We start from the raw sequence: 15,432 nt of genomic DNA, 5'->3' as shown, positions 1-15,432 counted from the left end.
TTTGGAGATAGAAGAAGGATTTGGATTAAAATCCTTGGGCAAGTTACTTAAGCTCTCTTAGCTTCAGCTTTCCAAATGTGAAAATAGGGATGATTTCTAATTCTTAGTGTTCATATGAGGATTAAATGAGAAAACTTGCGGTATTCTTTGCGTAATGCCTGGCCTAAGGTTTTTGTCACTCTAAACCCCTTCTGAGACAGAAACCAACACAGTATTGTAAAACAATTATCCTTCAATTAAAAATAAAAAAAAATTTTAATAATAATTTTTAAAAAGCCCTCTTGAAGGAGATTAGTTTTCCAGAAGAGGAGTGAAGTGGACAGCAAGGGGACAGCATCTTTCGTGGGGAGTGAGCGGTTTAAGAAAAATGAGCTGGACTAAAGGAAACAGAGAAAATAAATATAAATGAGAGGTTTTTTGTTCACAGTGATCACATGGAAGCAGGTGTTGAGGGTTCTAGAGATTTGTAAGCAAGAGAATGATCTGCTTGTAGCAGTAACGCTTGGGGTGAGTAAAGATTGGTGAAAAGCAATAATGGGGGTGAATTTTTGGATTAACATTTAGGCTGTAAGAGTAAGCCAGGGAAAGCTTAGAAGACACAGAGATCAAAAAAGGACATGATGGAGTAAGATAGTCATACTATATAACCCTCACCCTAACCCACTAAACCCAAGTACACAATTTTCACTGAAGCTAACTTCAAGGGCCACATACTTGAGTCTGGAATCTTGCCTAATTTGTTGTCGTACTGATTTTGTGATGAAAGAGTAGGTGGAGGCGGATATCAGGAAGTGAGGTAAGGACTTGTTGGTGCACGCCATTTTTATGTCATGTGTTGTTAGTGAGTTGCACTAATGTATAATTAGAGAGCTAGAATAATCATATTAAAAGGAGCCATCGAGGTCTTCTAACAAAGCCATCCATTTCACAGATGAAAAAACCCTGGGGCTTAGCGATATTAAGGGATTGCCCAAGGCACAAAGCTGTATTATCTGAGATCCAACACAGCTGTTGGTTGGTGGAAGCAATGCTTTTACGTCCTCTGTCAGATTACTCACCTGCCCTGCTAATGGTATATAAAGCAGAGCAGGAAACAAGCTGTCCTCTGTCAGCAGCGACCTCTGTGAGCACAAAGGAGAGTGATGGGTATGGCCAGGTGCAATATCACTCTTCTGTTTCAGGACAGAAGACAGACACGGGCTTTTTCTGCTAGTCTTCTGGACCTAAGACTTCTTGACTCTTGATTTGGAAATGACCCTGTATTGGAAAGTACTGTGCTTCTGAATATTGTTCATTACCGGGGCTCTCCACTCACTTTTTTCAGGTAGTTGTGTTTCCTTTTCAGCCTTGCCTGTTTTTGATGAGCAGTTAAAATTAAGGGGAAGAGTGTGTTCTGTTAGAGCACCTGTTCACATATCACAGTGGGCACCTGTGTTATGAATTCATATTCATCAAAAAGTCAGTTTTGCTCTTTTGTGAGTTATGTCGGGGGTGTTGTTAAATTTGGACACTGATTTAGATGAATGAAGGAGCTTGATGCTGCCTGACTATAGGTGGAGAAAGTTACATGGTCAGGGTACTCAAGATGGCTGTTGTCTTGCTCTCTGTACATCTCCTGCCCAACCAGTACTGCTTCATCTATATCTTGCTCACATGACTGGCCTTTCCACCCTCTTATTCCCCGCCCTTCACCCCGTGATTATTCTTAGCAAAGGAGCAGGGGGTGGGGGGGTTCCTCTTTGTTTCCCTGGTGACTGATGAGCCCACCTGACATCAGGTTCCCTACTACTGGTCATCTCCTTCCACTTGGGAGTGAAGACTACCCCCATGTCCTGCCTGCCTTCTGCACACAGTGGGATGTCACTCCAGGACCTTGTTTCAGACGTATAAGATCCCCGCTATCCGTTAAACCATTGATGGCTCTGTTGCTGACTTCAGATTCTTTCTTTGGTCTTAAAGTTGGGCACATACAGGCCTTGTAGGCTTGCTGTGTGCAGCCCAACTGAGGTATCTTGGAAAATCAGTTCGTAACTGAGCAACATTCACTGGGTTCATCCTGTGGCTTCTGGCGCTTGGCCAGCCATCTGGGTGAATGTCAGAAGCCTGTCTTTGGGGATGCTTCTTACTGCAGGTGGTTCCTTTATTGTTTTGTACATGAGATCCCATTGTTTGCCCCTTGGCCACACCTGGTTCAACTTGTGTGCTGATTGATGGAAAATGAGACCATGTCGTTTCTCCAAGATGTATTCCTAGCCCCTCGTGAATTATAAGTATGGCATCTGCCTTCCTACTTTAGGTTTGTTGACTGTTGGCACTCCCATTGTCTCCTTGGCATAGAAACCAGCCAACTTCCTCACAATCCATTTAGGCCTTTTCTACCTAAACAGCGGGATCACATCATTGTTTCTAGTTGGGGAGAAGAAAGAATGAACCAAGATGTGTGAACCAGGAGCTGGCAAGCATTTTCTGTAAAGAGCCAGATAGTAAATATTTTAGGATTTGTGGGTCACACTGTTTAAGTTGCAGCTATCCAACTCTGGGTGTTGTAGCATGGGAACAGCTGTACGTAGTACATAAACGAGCAGGTCTGGCTGTGGTCCAGTAAAACTTTATTTATAAAAACAGGTGTTGGCCAGACCCATTGGCTGACCCCTGTTGTATACTGATACAGCCTCTGTAAAGTTTAAGACTTGTGGATTCGGTTACACTTGCTTTATTGCCCCAGCGTCTACTTCTGTGGTTTCAGAGATTGGAAGCAGCTCTTGTTAAAGAGTACAGGTGAATCAGAAAAGAAAAACTTTTTTTTTTTTCCCCCACTCACAGCAGTTGATCAAGGGACTGGCCTGGTCTGTGACCGACAACTGACATAGGAGAAGCTACTGTTATGTTGTGCATCTCATCTTTTTTTAAATTATTATTTAAATGTTTATTTATTGAGCTGTGCTGGGTCTCTGTTGTTGCACGTGGGTCTTCTGTCTTTGTGAGATCTTTTTAGCTGCAGCACGTGGCATCTAGTTCCCTGACCAGGAAGCAAACCTGGGCCCCCTGCTTTGGGAGCACCTCAGCTTCCAGACCCCCAGAGAAGTCCCAGTATCTCATCTATAAAGCCTTGCAGCTCTGTTGAAGCTTGAAGCTGACTATTCCGAAGTATTAACCAAAGACACCATGGTCCCTTTCTATCTCAGTGGTAGCTGAGGATGCTTAGCTGCTTGCACAGGGGCAGGCCAGAGGAGACCGTGACGGCTCCTGTGTTCCCATGGGCCTGACTGGCTGTGTGCAGGGCTGGGAAGGTAAAGGCCAGAGTTTGGGCTTGTGGCAGGCCAGGTAGATCAGTATTGCGGCCCAATATGTCTGGGCAGTGTGCTGCATATCTGATGAGAACGCAGAAATGCTTTTTTTGGAAAATAAGCTCAAGAACAGGTATTTGTACAAGCAGGTTCATAGCATCACTGTTCACAGTGTCCAAAAGACGAAAGCAGCCCAGTGGCGTGCTGTGTCAGTGGTTGAAGGGATAAACAAGATGCAATCCATTTCATTCCATACATGCAGTACAATAATATTCCATGTATCCACTGGAATATTACTCAACCTTAAAGAGGAAGGGAATTCTGACCCTAAGCGCAAATGGATGAACCTTATAGACATTATGCTACGTTTCAAAATAAGCTGGTCACAGAAGGACAGATATTGTATGATTCTTCTTAAATGGGGTAACCAGAGTAGTCAGATTCATAAAAAGAGAAAGTAGAATGGCGATTTATCAGGGCCTGGGAGGAGGAAATTGGGGTCAGTGTTTCATGGGTACCGAGTTTCAGTTTAGGAAGATGAGGTTCTAAAGATAGGTGGTGGCGATGGTTCTGCAGCAGTGTGCCACTGAACTGTACACCTAAAAATGGTTAAAACTGTAAGTTTTATGTATATTTTATTGCAGCCATGAAATTAAAAGACGCTTACTCCTTGGAAGGAAAGTTATGACCAACCTAGACAGCATATTCAAAAGCAGAGACATTACTTTGCCAACAAAGGTCTGTCTAGTCAAGGCTATGGTTTTCCAGTCATGTATGGATGTGAGAGTTGGACTATGAAGAAAGCTGAGCGCTGAAGAATTGATGCTTTTGAACTGTGGTGTTGGAGAAGACTCTTGAGAATCCCTTGGACTGCAAGGAGATCCAACCAGTCCATTCTGAAGGAGATCAGGCCTGGGATTTCTTTGGAGGGAATGATGCTAAAGCTGAAACTCCAATACTTTGGCCACCTCATGTGAAGAGTTGACTCATTGGAAAAGACTCTGATGCTGGGAGGGATGGGGGGCAGGAGGAGAAGGGGATGACAGAGGATGAGATGGCTGGATGGCATCACCAACTTGATGGACCTGAGTTTGGGTGAACTCCGGGAGTTGGTGATGGACAGGGAGGCCTGGTGTGCTGCAATTCATGGGTTCGCAGAGTCGGACACGACTGAGCAACTGAACTGAACTGAACTACTACAATTTAAAAAGAAGAGATAAGCTGAAGACTTGTTAGCTAGTGGGCCAGTGAGATTACTTACGGTGCTTTGTAACTGGAAAGACACTAAAAACAGAATTTGTCTCTCTCCCTAGATCCGCTGGTCAGAAACATTTCATGCTAAGGAGTAATCTTCCTTACTCTTCAGTGTTTGCAATAAGTCGCTTCAGCCATTAGGAACCACATTTTTTATTAGCTCAGCCCCATGACTGCACTTCAAATGGTCACGTAAATGAAATCAAGTTCTAAGAGATGTACATTTAAGTGAGGCACACACGTTATAAGGTTTTTATTTCTGTGGCGATTTGTAAAATGTAAAAGTCATGTCATCTTAACAGAGCTAGAGGATCAGCGAAACACATTATGCTAAACTGTCTTCCAACAGCATCTTTCTTGGCATAGTCTACAAATTAGAAATGCCTTTCAGATCTAGGTTTCGACCTCTTGTTTCGCTCCTGAGCGCCGAATCTGTATTTCCATTTGTCCTGTTGACCCTTACGCTCATTGAATGTAAAATGAGGCCTCTTCTAAACCATCTCTTCTTCTGCTTGCTTTGTTTAAAGGTGGCATACCACCCGTCTAGTCATGCAGGGCTGAAACTCTCAGATTGGCTTTATCTCGTCCTCTCTCTTTCACGTGCCTTTTGTGACATTTATCAATAATGATAATTACATAGTTATCTACAGGATTATAACTCCGTGAGAACAGGGGCTGTGAGTGCAGCACTTAGTGAGGCTTCTGCAGAGCAAGTGCTCAATAACCCACTGTCCCAATTCAGACCCTCTTCACCTTTTCCTAACCCGGGGTTTCTTTAACTCTGGCAGCGTGCTGAGAATCGCTGCAGACCCTTTATGGGATGATCCTGGTGCAGCTGGGGGATTGGTTTCCAGGTGTGACCATGTCATTCTCCTGTCCTGAGTGGCCTCCCTTTCATTCTCACTCAACAGGGTATCAGCAGATAATGTCAGCACCTTCCCTGAGTCAAGCACTGTCCGAAGTGCTGGGGCAGGAGCCAAGCAGGCGGAGCCAAGCAGGCAGAGCCCCGCGGGTGTGAGCTTACCTTCCCCAGCGGGGCACAGTGAACAAATGAACAGGTATAAAATGTCCAGCGGTGACGTGTGCTATGGAGAAAAGTCAAGAAGAATAGTAAGGGGACTGGGTGCTGGGTTTTTTGGAGGGACCTGAGCCAGTCCCTGAGTAAAAGACCTGAAGGAAGTGAAGGAGGAGTCCATGAGTGTATCTGAGGGAAGAGTATTCTAGGCAGAGCAAATAATCAGCACAAGTGAAACAGGAGCATAGTTCGCGTTTGTGGGGACAGCAGGCAGCTGGTGTGATAAGAATAGAGTGGCCCAGGAGAAAAGTAAAAGGACGCAAGATCGGAGAGGCAGCCCCCAGCCCAGCATAGTTCCTTGTACAGCACAGTACGCCTCATAGATACGTGTTGAATGAGCATGTGAATGAATAAAGCCAGATCACATTTATTTATCTATGAATGAGGGGACAATGAAGGCAAGGCGGAGCGGGCCTTAGAGGTGTATCTAAGGTTGCAGGTGTATCAAAGGTAAGATGCATTTTCCACAATTCATGAAGCAAGCGGACAGTATCGTTTGCACTTTCCTCTTCTTGTCCCGCTCAGGAGGGAGAATGCTAATGGCCAGAGCAAGAGACCAGTTATGGCTTGTTCTTGAAGGAACGTCTGTTCTTCCACACCACAAAGAAAATCAGAGGTTAGAAACTTGTTCGCGGAGCAGGAAAGTAGAACAGAGCTGCTCAGCTCTTGGTGGGTTTCAGAAGGGCTCCTGCCCACGTTGGGTGAAGCTCATCTTTTGTCCCGCATATCCGTAGGCCGTCACGTCTCTCTAAGTCGGTGAGATGTGGGGAGAGCCGTGGGGTGGTGGAGCCCAGGAGCAGCAGGCGGTGGCTGGTTTTCTGTAGGATGGATGGAAGGACTGCTGATCTAACTGAACCTCTGATTATCCTAAGCTGCTCTCAGAAATCCGTGGCTGCCTCTTGTGAGCTTTAAGAGGGAGAAGCTTAAGGATGTTCTGGGGGTGTCTACGGCCACCCTGGACAACTTTTCTAGATCTCCAGCTGTGTTCTCGATACTCCAGTTCTTGCAGACCCGACCCCTCTCTGCCCTTCTCTCCTAGCTGCCCACAATCTCAGCTGCTGACTCTGTCTTAGGACATCAGTTCTCCCTCTTCTGGGCCTCCGCCCTAATATTCCCGGGGCTTGGAGTATCCGCTCCCCTCGGCCACCAGAGTCCTACCCACGCTTCACAGCTCCTTTTGCAGTTTTCTCAAAGGGAGAGAAGCGGCCAAACGCTCCTTCCTCTGTTCTCTTAAAACACTTTGCATTTGTGTCTGTTCAGCACTGTCTTGTGGTCCTAAATTTGCACACCTGACTCCCTGCCAACCTGTATGGGCAGAGACCCGTGCCATCTGCTTTCTTTTGCCCTATCACGGTGGGGAGATGTGTGAAATATGACAGTTTTCTCACCTCCTTCCAGGTATAGTTAATCTCTCCCACTTTACTTCAACCCCTGCTTACTCAGAATAGCGTCATGGCATCAGCCTCAGCCTTGCCTCAGAGCCTGTAAGCAATGCAGACTCTCAGGCCCCACCCTGGAGCTTCTGAAGTAGACTCTGGTGATTGTTGCGTCCTGTGCACCTGCCCCCCCATCCCTGCTTAGCACACTAACACAGAGGCATGTGAGAGTCTTTCTCCCCCTCTAGACGTTGAGCTTCGGAAGCATGGGAAGCATCTATTATCTAACACAGTTCTTGGCATGTTTCAAGCTCTCAGAAGTGTTTGCTGAGTGCCCCTCCAGGGCCTCTGGCTTAGGTTGGAGATACTCCTTCAGTCAGCATATTGTTGCAGTGCATTTAGCTGTGCGTGATGCTTTGCTGCGTGTGTGAGGCACCCTGCCATGAGTGGGAGTCAGCCCCTTTCTTTGGCCTTTAAAGATTGGTAGGGGTGATAGATAGCCATCAGTTAACTGTGAGACAAGGCAGAGGGTGATAAGTTCCGTAACTGCACCAGTATCACCAGCGGCCTGAGGGATGGCAGTTACTTCCAGTTCAGAGGGTTTGTGATGGTTTCATCGAGAGGATGGTGTCTCTTTGGTACCTTGCAAGATGAATAGGACTTTGACAGACAGACATGGTAGGAAGAGCCTGGGGAGAGCTGGTTCAAGGGCCCAGACTTGCAGGAGTGTATGCAGGATGTTTCCTGAGCAAGTAAGACATGGGGGAGCCAGGCGGAAGGTGCAATTGGGAAGGTGGGTGGAATGCTGACTGAACTCCTCGAATTCTCACGGTCAGGCATCTGAGCTGGTGAGAAACATTTGCAAATCGAATGTGGTTGGTATGGTTAGATGCTCAGTGGTTTCTGAGGGCTCCTCCCTCCCATCTCCCTTTTTCCTCCCATCCTTCTCTACTGGACGCGGGTGAAGCGGGGGTGGGTTTGAAGGAGGTGGGGACAGGCCTGAATGTTTAGCCAGCTCTTGACTGGCTCATCCGTGGGCCCATAGCCCCAGGTCTTTTCTTAGTGCTAGCTGGTCAACCACTTCCTCCCTCACCCCCTTCCTGAATCACTTACCCAGGGAGGCCCCCTAAAGCGGAGAGACCCAAGCTTCCTCACAGAGGGTTTCACACTGTGCTTTTTTTGTTGTTGTTAATTTTTATTTTGTATTGGTGAAAGTGAAAGTTGCTCAGTCATTTCTGATTCTTGGCGACCCCATGGACCATACAGTCCCTGGAATTCTCCAGGCCAGAATACTGGAGTGGGTAGCCTTTCCCTTCTCCAGGGGATCGTCCCAACCCAGGGATCGAACCCAGGTCTCCTGCATTGCAGGCGGATTCTTTACCAGCTGAGCCACAAGGGAAGCCGAAGAATACTGGAGTGGGTACCCTATCCCTTCTCCAGCGGATCTTCCAGAACCAGGAATCGAACCGGGGTCTCCTGGATTACAGGCGAATTCTTTATCAACGGAGCTATCAGGGAAGCCATTTTTTGGATTGGGGTTTAGCCAGTTAACAAACAGTGTTATAGTTTTCAGGTGTACAGCAAAGGGACCCAGCCATACATATACATGTACATACCTGTACATACATGTACATATACATTCTCCCCCAAACGCCCATCCCATCCAGGCCACCACACAACACTGACCAGAGTTCCATATGCTGTAGAGTAGGTCCTTGTTGGCTATCCATTCACAGAATGTGCTTTAAAACAGCATCAAAACCCCAGACTGAACCAGTTCTGTGCTTTCTGTTGTACTTGTCTCATTCCCAGCCCCGTGGGTTTGTGAGGACTAAACATTTCTGCTTGTAATGGGATGAGCATCCTTCTGCCCCTGTCCAGGGCTAGCAGGCAAGCTATCCAGGAACACAGCCCCACTCCCTTGTTGGACATGGCCCTGAACCGGACAGCTACAGCGAGGCTTGTTTATTTCTTCTAGGGTCCAAGATGCACTGTTAGTGTGGAAGGCAAGCCCTCCGCGGGTTGGCCCCAAGCTTTATCCTCTTTTTCTTGAGGCTTTTGCTTCAGCTGATGAATTTTCAGATAAGGTCAGAAAGTAATGCTCCTTACCCTCTCTTTAGTCAAGGGCCAGTGTCTTCCTTCCATTGGCTCCCCCAGCCCTGAGCCAGAAAGATGAGGTGAAACTCATCAAAAGTTGTGTGACTTGTACCCCGGATGAAGGACTGAGAGCTCTCACCTTTTAGATGAAATCATTTTAGGATTGATTCCACAGATTAAAGAATGAGGCACTGTTTTCAGTGCTAGGATTCAATCTTTCCTTTCCATGGGAAGATTCTTCAGCCTGGATGGGAAGACATTCATTAGGGGCAACATAGTGTGGTATATCTTATCTTCTGTGCTGGAGGCTCATATCAAGTGTGCAGGAACGGAGGAGCCTGCTGCCTGGGGGTCAGGGAAGCCCCTCAGAGGAGGGAGCATTTGAGCTGGATCTTCCTAGGTTGAGGAGTAAATCACCAGGCAGAAAAGTAAGGAATAAGGATCCAGGCAAGGGAACAGGGCCATGTAAGGGAACTGGCAGCAGCTCAGAAGAGAGACACATAAGCGTGAGTCGCTCAGTCTCGTCTGGCTCTGTGACCACATGGACTGCAGCCTGCCAGGCTCCTCTGTCCATGGAATTCTCCAGACGAGAATGCTGGAGTCGGTAGCCATTCCCTTCTCCAGGGGAATCTTCCCCACCCAGGGATTGAATCCTGGTCTCCTGCATTGCAGGCAGAGATTCTTCCCACCAGGGAAGCCCAGAAGAGAGGCCATGGTGAGGCATAAAACTGATTAGGTAGATGGGGGCCAGTTTAGAATTTGGATCTGACTCAGGCAGTAGGGAGCTCAACAAAATGGGGACTGACGTGATCAGACTCAATTTTAAATCGAGTTGATTTATTCACAAGCTTCATTCATTCAACATATAAGGAGTGTTAATTGCTAGACAATCCAAGGAAACATGAGAAAGATTGCTCCTTTGGTGGAACTCGGGATAGGTAAGTTCATCATGTCAGGGAACCACCACCTGCTCTTGTCAGGGTTACCAGTGACCTCCGCTTCCTCAGGGCAGAGCTGCCCCATGACCTCAAAGATGTCCCTCGCGCTGCCCTTTCATCATCACATCCACGCCCTCCCTCCCACGATCTCTAATTGCTGGCAACCGCTGATTTGTTCCCCACCTCTCATTTCAAGAATGGTGTATAAAATGGAATCACAGAGTATGTGACCTTTGAGATTGGCTTTTTTCACTCTGCATAGTGCATTTGAGGGTCATATAATTTATTGTATCAAATAGTTTGTTCTTTAATAGATCTCAGGAGTGTTCCATGGTGTGGATGGATGTACCACGTTTTGTTTAACCATTCACCCACTGAACCTTTAGGTTCTTTCTAGCTTTCACATATTACGAGAAAGTGTGCTGTGAACATTCATTTACAGGATTGTGTATGAATGTCAGTTTTCATTTCTCTGGGATAAGTGCCCAAGAGTACAATTGCCATGCCCCGTGGTAAATTGAGTTTCAGTTTTAGAAGAAATCGCCAAATTGTTTTGCAGAGTAACTGTGCCATCTTAGATTCCTGCCGGCATGTTTGGTGCAGTGGTTAATTTTGAGTGTCAGCTTGACTAGGCTGTGATGCCCAGTTGTTTGAGCAGACACCAGTCTAGATGTTGCTCTGAGAGTATTTTTTTAAGGTGTGATTAATGTTTAAAAAGTAAACTTAGAGTAGAGCAGATTACCTTCCAAAATGGGGTGGACCTCATCCAATCAGTAGACAGTCTTAAGAGCAAACACTGAAGTTTCCCAAAGAAGAAACGTTTATTCAAGATTACAACATAGAAATGCTTCGTGAATTTCCCACTTGCTGGCTTGCTCTCAAGATACTAGTTAATTTTTGTAAAAACCGAGGTGTATGTCGAAGTTCTTTTTTTTTTTTTTTGCTAAGGGTGTCCAGCTGCTCCAGTCCTATTTGCTAAAAAGACTGTCTTTCTCCCATGTGCGGTGCGCAGATGCTTTTGTACATTAGTGAGAAATCAGTTGGCTATCCCTGGATGGGGCTTCTGGGTTCTCCATTCTCTTTGGTTGGTGAGTGTCTTTCTCCCTGCTCCAGTACAACACTGCTGTGCTTACTCTAGCTTTATGTGTGACAAGTAGTGAAATGGGGAGAGTTACTCCTACCCCTTTGTTTATTTCATTTTACCTGTTTCCCCCGTTTGAACCATTTTTAAGCATACAGTTCAGTGACATTAGATGCATTTGCAATGATGTATAGCCAGTGCCACTGTGTATTTTGGAAACTTTTTCATCAGTTGAAGCAGAACTCTATAAACATTAAGTAACAAGTCCCCAATGCCCCTCCCCCCAGATCCTGGTTTCCTTTGTTTTATAGGGCCGGCCAAAAAGTTCGTTTGAGTTTTTCCATGACATCTTATGGAAAAACCCAAACAAACTTACTGCAGAACCCAGTATTTTCTTGTCCGTGTGGTTTTCACGATTCTACACCCTTCATATAAGTGGAATCATATAATATTGTCCTTTTGTGCCTGGTTTATTTCGCTTAGTATAAAGTCTTTTTTTTTTTTTAGAGCAGTTTTAGGTTTGCAGCACAACTGAACTGAAGACAGAGATTTCCCATACACTCCCTGTTGGTGCTGCACACAGAGCCTCCCCACTGTCAGCACCCTGCACCCGGGTGGTACATTTGTTACGATCAATAAGCCTATATCGACACGTCAGTATCACCCAGAGCCTGTACTTTACGTTAGTGTTCACTTTTGGTGGTGTATGTTCCAAGGTTTTTGAGGAATGAACGGCACGTGTCCACCATTATAGTGTCGCAGAGCCGTTCCATGGCCCGGAGGCCCATCTGTGCTCACCTGTTGGCTTCTCCCTAACCCCTGGCAACCAGTGAGCCTTGTACTATCGCCATAGTTCTCGCCTTTTCCAGAATGTTAGGTAGTTGGATGCATATAGTATATACCTTCTAAAGATTTTTTTTCTTTTCACTTGAATATGTATTTAAGGGTCGTCTATGTCTTTTCATGGCTTGATAGCTCTTTTCTTCACTCCTTTGGGAAAATTCCAGGGAGCGTGATTGCCAGATTACACGCTAAGAATATGTTTAGCTTTGTCAGAAGGTGCCGAACTGTCTTCCAAAGTAGCCGTCCCGTTCTACATTCCCACCAGTGATGAATGAGCATTTTTGTTGCTCCACGTCTTTGCCAGCATTCAGTGTTGGCAGTGCTCTGGGTTTTGGCCATTCTAGTGGATATGTATTGTTACTTCATTGTTTTAATTTGCATTTCCCTGATGACATGGTGTGGAGTGTCTTAATATGCTTATTTAATACACTTATTTTTTGCCATCTGTATTGGGGAGATGTCTGTTAAAGTCTTCTGCCCATTTTTAAATTCAGCTGTTTTCTTATTGATGGATTTTTAAAAGTTTCTTGCATCTTTTGAATAACAGTCCTTTCTCAGACATGTGTTTTACAAATATTTCCTTCCAGTCTGCGCCTTATCTTTGTCTTGATTCCGTCCTTTTTAGGGCAGAACGGTGATCTGTTATATGTATATGCCGCACTTTGTTTATCCACTTATCTGTTGACGGGCGCCTGGGTTGTCTCCATCTCTCGGCCACTGTGAATGCTGGCGCTGTGAACACGAGTGTACAAGTAAATCTTTGAGACTGTGCGTTCAGTCCTTTCGGATACACACCTGGGGGTGGGACTGCTGCGTCAGATTGTTACTCTGTGTTTAACTTTCTGAGAAACAGCCAGGCTGCTTTCTGCTGTAGCTGCGCCATTTTGCGTCTCACCAGCAGTGCACACGGGTCCCCCGGTATTGTCACATCTTCATCGGCGCTTGGTATTTTCTGTTTGATTTTTCTTTTTCTTTTCTTCCTTTTTTTTTCTTCTAATAATAGCTATACTCATGAGTGTGAACTGGTATCTCGTTACAGTTTCGATTTACATTTCCCTGAGGACTCATGATGTTAGACATCTTTTCATGTGCTTGTTTGGCCCTTTGCACTTACTTTTGTTCACAACTGCTTTAGGTATTTTAGTTCCTTTGCCTTTCCGTATGAATTTCGGAATAATCTTGTTTATAGCTATAAAAAGACTCTTGCTGGAATTTTGGTAGGAATTGCATTAAATCTATGCACTAATTTGGAGAGAAGCGACATCTTTATTGTGTTGAGTCTTGTAATCCTTGCACACGGTATGTCTCTCCATTTGTTTAGATCTGTGATGTCTTTCATCAGCATTTTGTAGCACATCAATCCTGTTAACTCGTTAAATTCACATCATTTAATTTTTTTGAGCAATTATGTAATTATATTTTTGATTTTGACTTACACATGTTAACGGATAGTATGTGGAAGTACAGTTGATTTTCTATGATGATCTTGTGTCCTGTGGCCTTATATACTGTGACCTTGCTGAACTCACTCATTGGTTCTAGGTTATTTCTGGTTGGCGTTTGGCATTTTTGTGTGTGTGGGGAGGGGACTGTGGGGGTGGGTAGATTGCCTTGGATTTTGTACATAGACCATTGTGTCATTGGCAAATAAGGAGACTGCTCTTTCTTATTTTCTGATGTGTATTCCTTTTCTTTCGCTTTGTTACATTACTGCACTGGCTGGAACTTTCAGGACTGTGTGTAATAGCAATGGTAGGAGTAGACAGCCTTGCCTTTCTCCTCTTCTCAGGGAGGAGTATTCCGTCTTTTACCAGCAACTATGCAGTTAGCTAACGGTCTTTTGTAGATGTTCTTTATCAAGTTGAGGCAATTCCCCCATTCCTAGTCTTTTTAGAGTGTTTATCATGAATAGGTGTTGAATTTTGTCAAATGCTTTTCCTTTTGTACATCCCTGATTGAGAGGGTCATGTGATTTATTTTTCTTCTAACCTGTTTTTATGGTGGACCTGTTTTTATGGTGGGCCCAGGGATCGAACCTGGGTCTTCCGCATTCCAGGCAGGTGCTTTAACCTCTGAGCCACCAGGGAAGCCTAACCTGTTTTTATGGTGGATTATATTGAAAAAGTTTTGAATATTGAATCTGCTTTGGATCCCCAAAATAAACCCTATTTGGTTGCAGTATATGATTAATTCTTTTTGTATTTTGTTAAAGGATTTTGCATCTGTATTCCTGAGGGATATCGGTCTGTAGTTTCCTCTCTTTTTGTGCTCCCTGTTGTCTACTTTGAGTATTAGCCTAACACTGACTTCAGTTTGAGTTGTCCCCTTCTCTCCTGTTGTCTGTAAGAGATAGTTTAGAATTGGTATTAGTCCTTTTTTAAATGTTTGGTAGAATTCTCCAGGTCTCAGCCTGGAGACCTTCTTTTCGAGACTTTTAAAATTAAAAAATCAATTTCCTTATTAGCTCTAGGGCTATTGTAATGATCAGGGTCTCATTTTGGTGGGCGAGCGGGGAGAGGGGAAGGTAAGCTAGGAGTCAAATTGCTCCGGAATCCACCGTTCACACTTACAGAGGAGGGCACCCAGTGGCCCTAGTTCCTGTCCACCTGACCTCAGAGAGGTCACATGCCCCAGTTATGATGGGCAATCGGACACTGGGTGTGTTTATCCCTATCCAGAGTCAGGATATTTTCCCTGATTCCAAAAGTGAGTTATCTTTGCAGCAGATAGCTGTCCACCATTTCTGCGTCCCCTGCAATGTGTTCCCAGTCAGTCCAGCACTGTGGTTGCTCTGTCCTTTGATGCCTGCAGCAGACGCCGTCTCCATGGCGTTTTCATACATGGGGTCCTTGAAGACCTAACTGGTGAGCTGAGTAGGGGCCTGCAGGTAACCACCAGGGGGCAGTCAGAGCTGAAACCACCTTTGGTTAGAGCCCATTTGTTAAGACCAGGAAGGAAGGTCCCCCTTTCTTGCATTTTCCCAGGGCTTTCTCCAGACCACAATGCTCAGAACTCTTAACTCTTAATAGCAGAACCAGCCTCAGCAGTCTAGACCAGTCATTCATTGTCTCATGTAATCAAACAGGAGAAAAGATGGGGGGCTGAAGTGCTGTGTGGTCAGCATCCTCCCACCGCAGACTGCTTCATCACACACGGAGTTGTTGGAGCCCCCGCCAGCTCCTTGTTACCTGGAGCTGTTCTCATCATCATTGTGCTATTACAGAGGATTCATAGCAAATATATTATTAAACATTATTCATACATAGTTAATAACTTAATATTACATAGCTATATAGAGGTCATCTTATATCTAGATGATAATGAATATTCGTGATAGATTGTTGTTGTACTAGCCATCAAGCGTTGTGGTTATTTGAAGGTTTACGGTATCTGGTGGTAGTAGTTTAGTCACTAAGTCAAGTCTAACTCTTGCAACCCCATGGACAGTAGCCTGCCAGGCTCCTCTGTCCCTGGAATTCTC

The 15,432-nt window shown here is 45.3% G+C and overlaps 1 protein-coding gene across 2 annotated transcripts in view; it reads left to right on the top strand.

Moving 5' to 3' along the window:
• KLHL18 (kelch like family member 18) overlaps positions 1-15,432 on the top strand; it is a 50,516-nt gene that overhangs the window by 1,163 nt on the left and 33,921 nt on the right. The window lies entirely within an intron of this gene.

This window comes from Capra hircus, chromosome 22, assembly GCF_001704415.2.
Source record: "Capra hircus breed San Clemente chromosome 22, ASM170441v1, whole genome shotgun sequence".
Lineage (NCBI taxonomy): Eukaryota > Metazoa > Chordata > Mammalia > Artiodactyla > Bovidae > Capra > Capra hircus.
The sequence above is the reverse complement of the archived record's forward strand: the minus strand, read 5'-3'. Positions and strand labels throughout refer to the sequence as shown.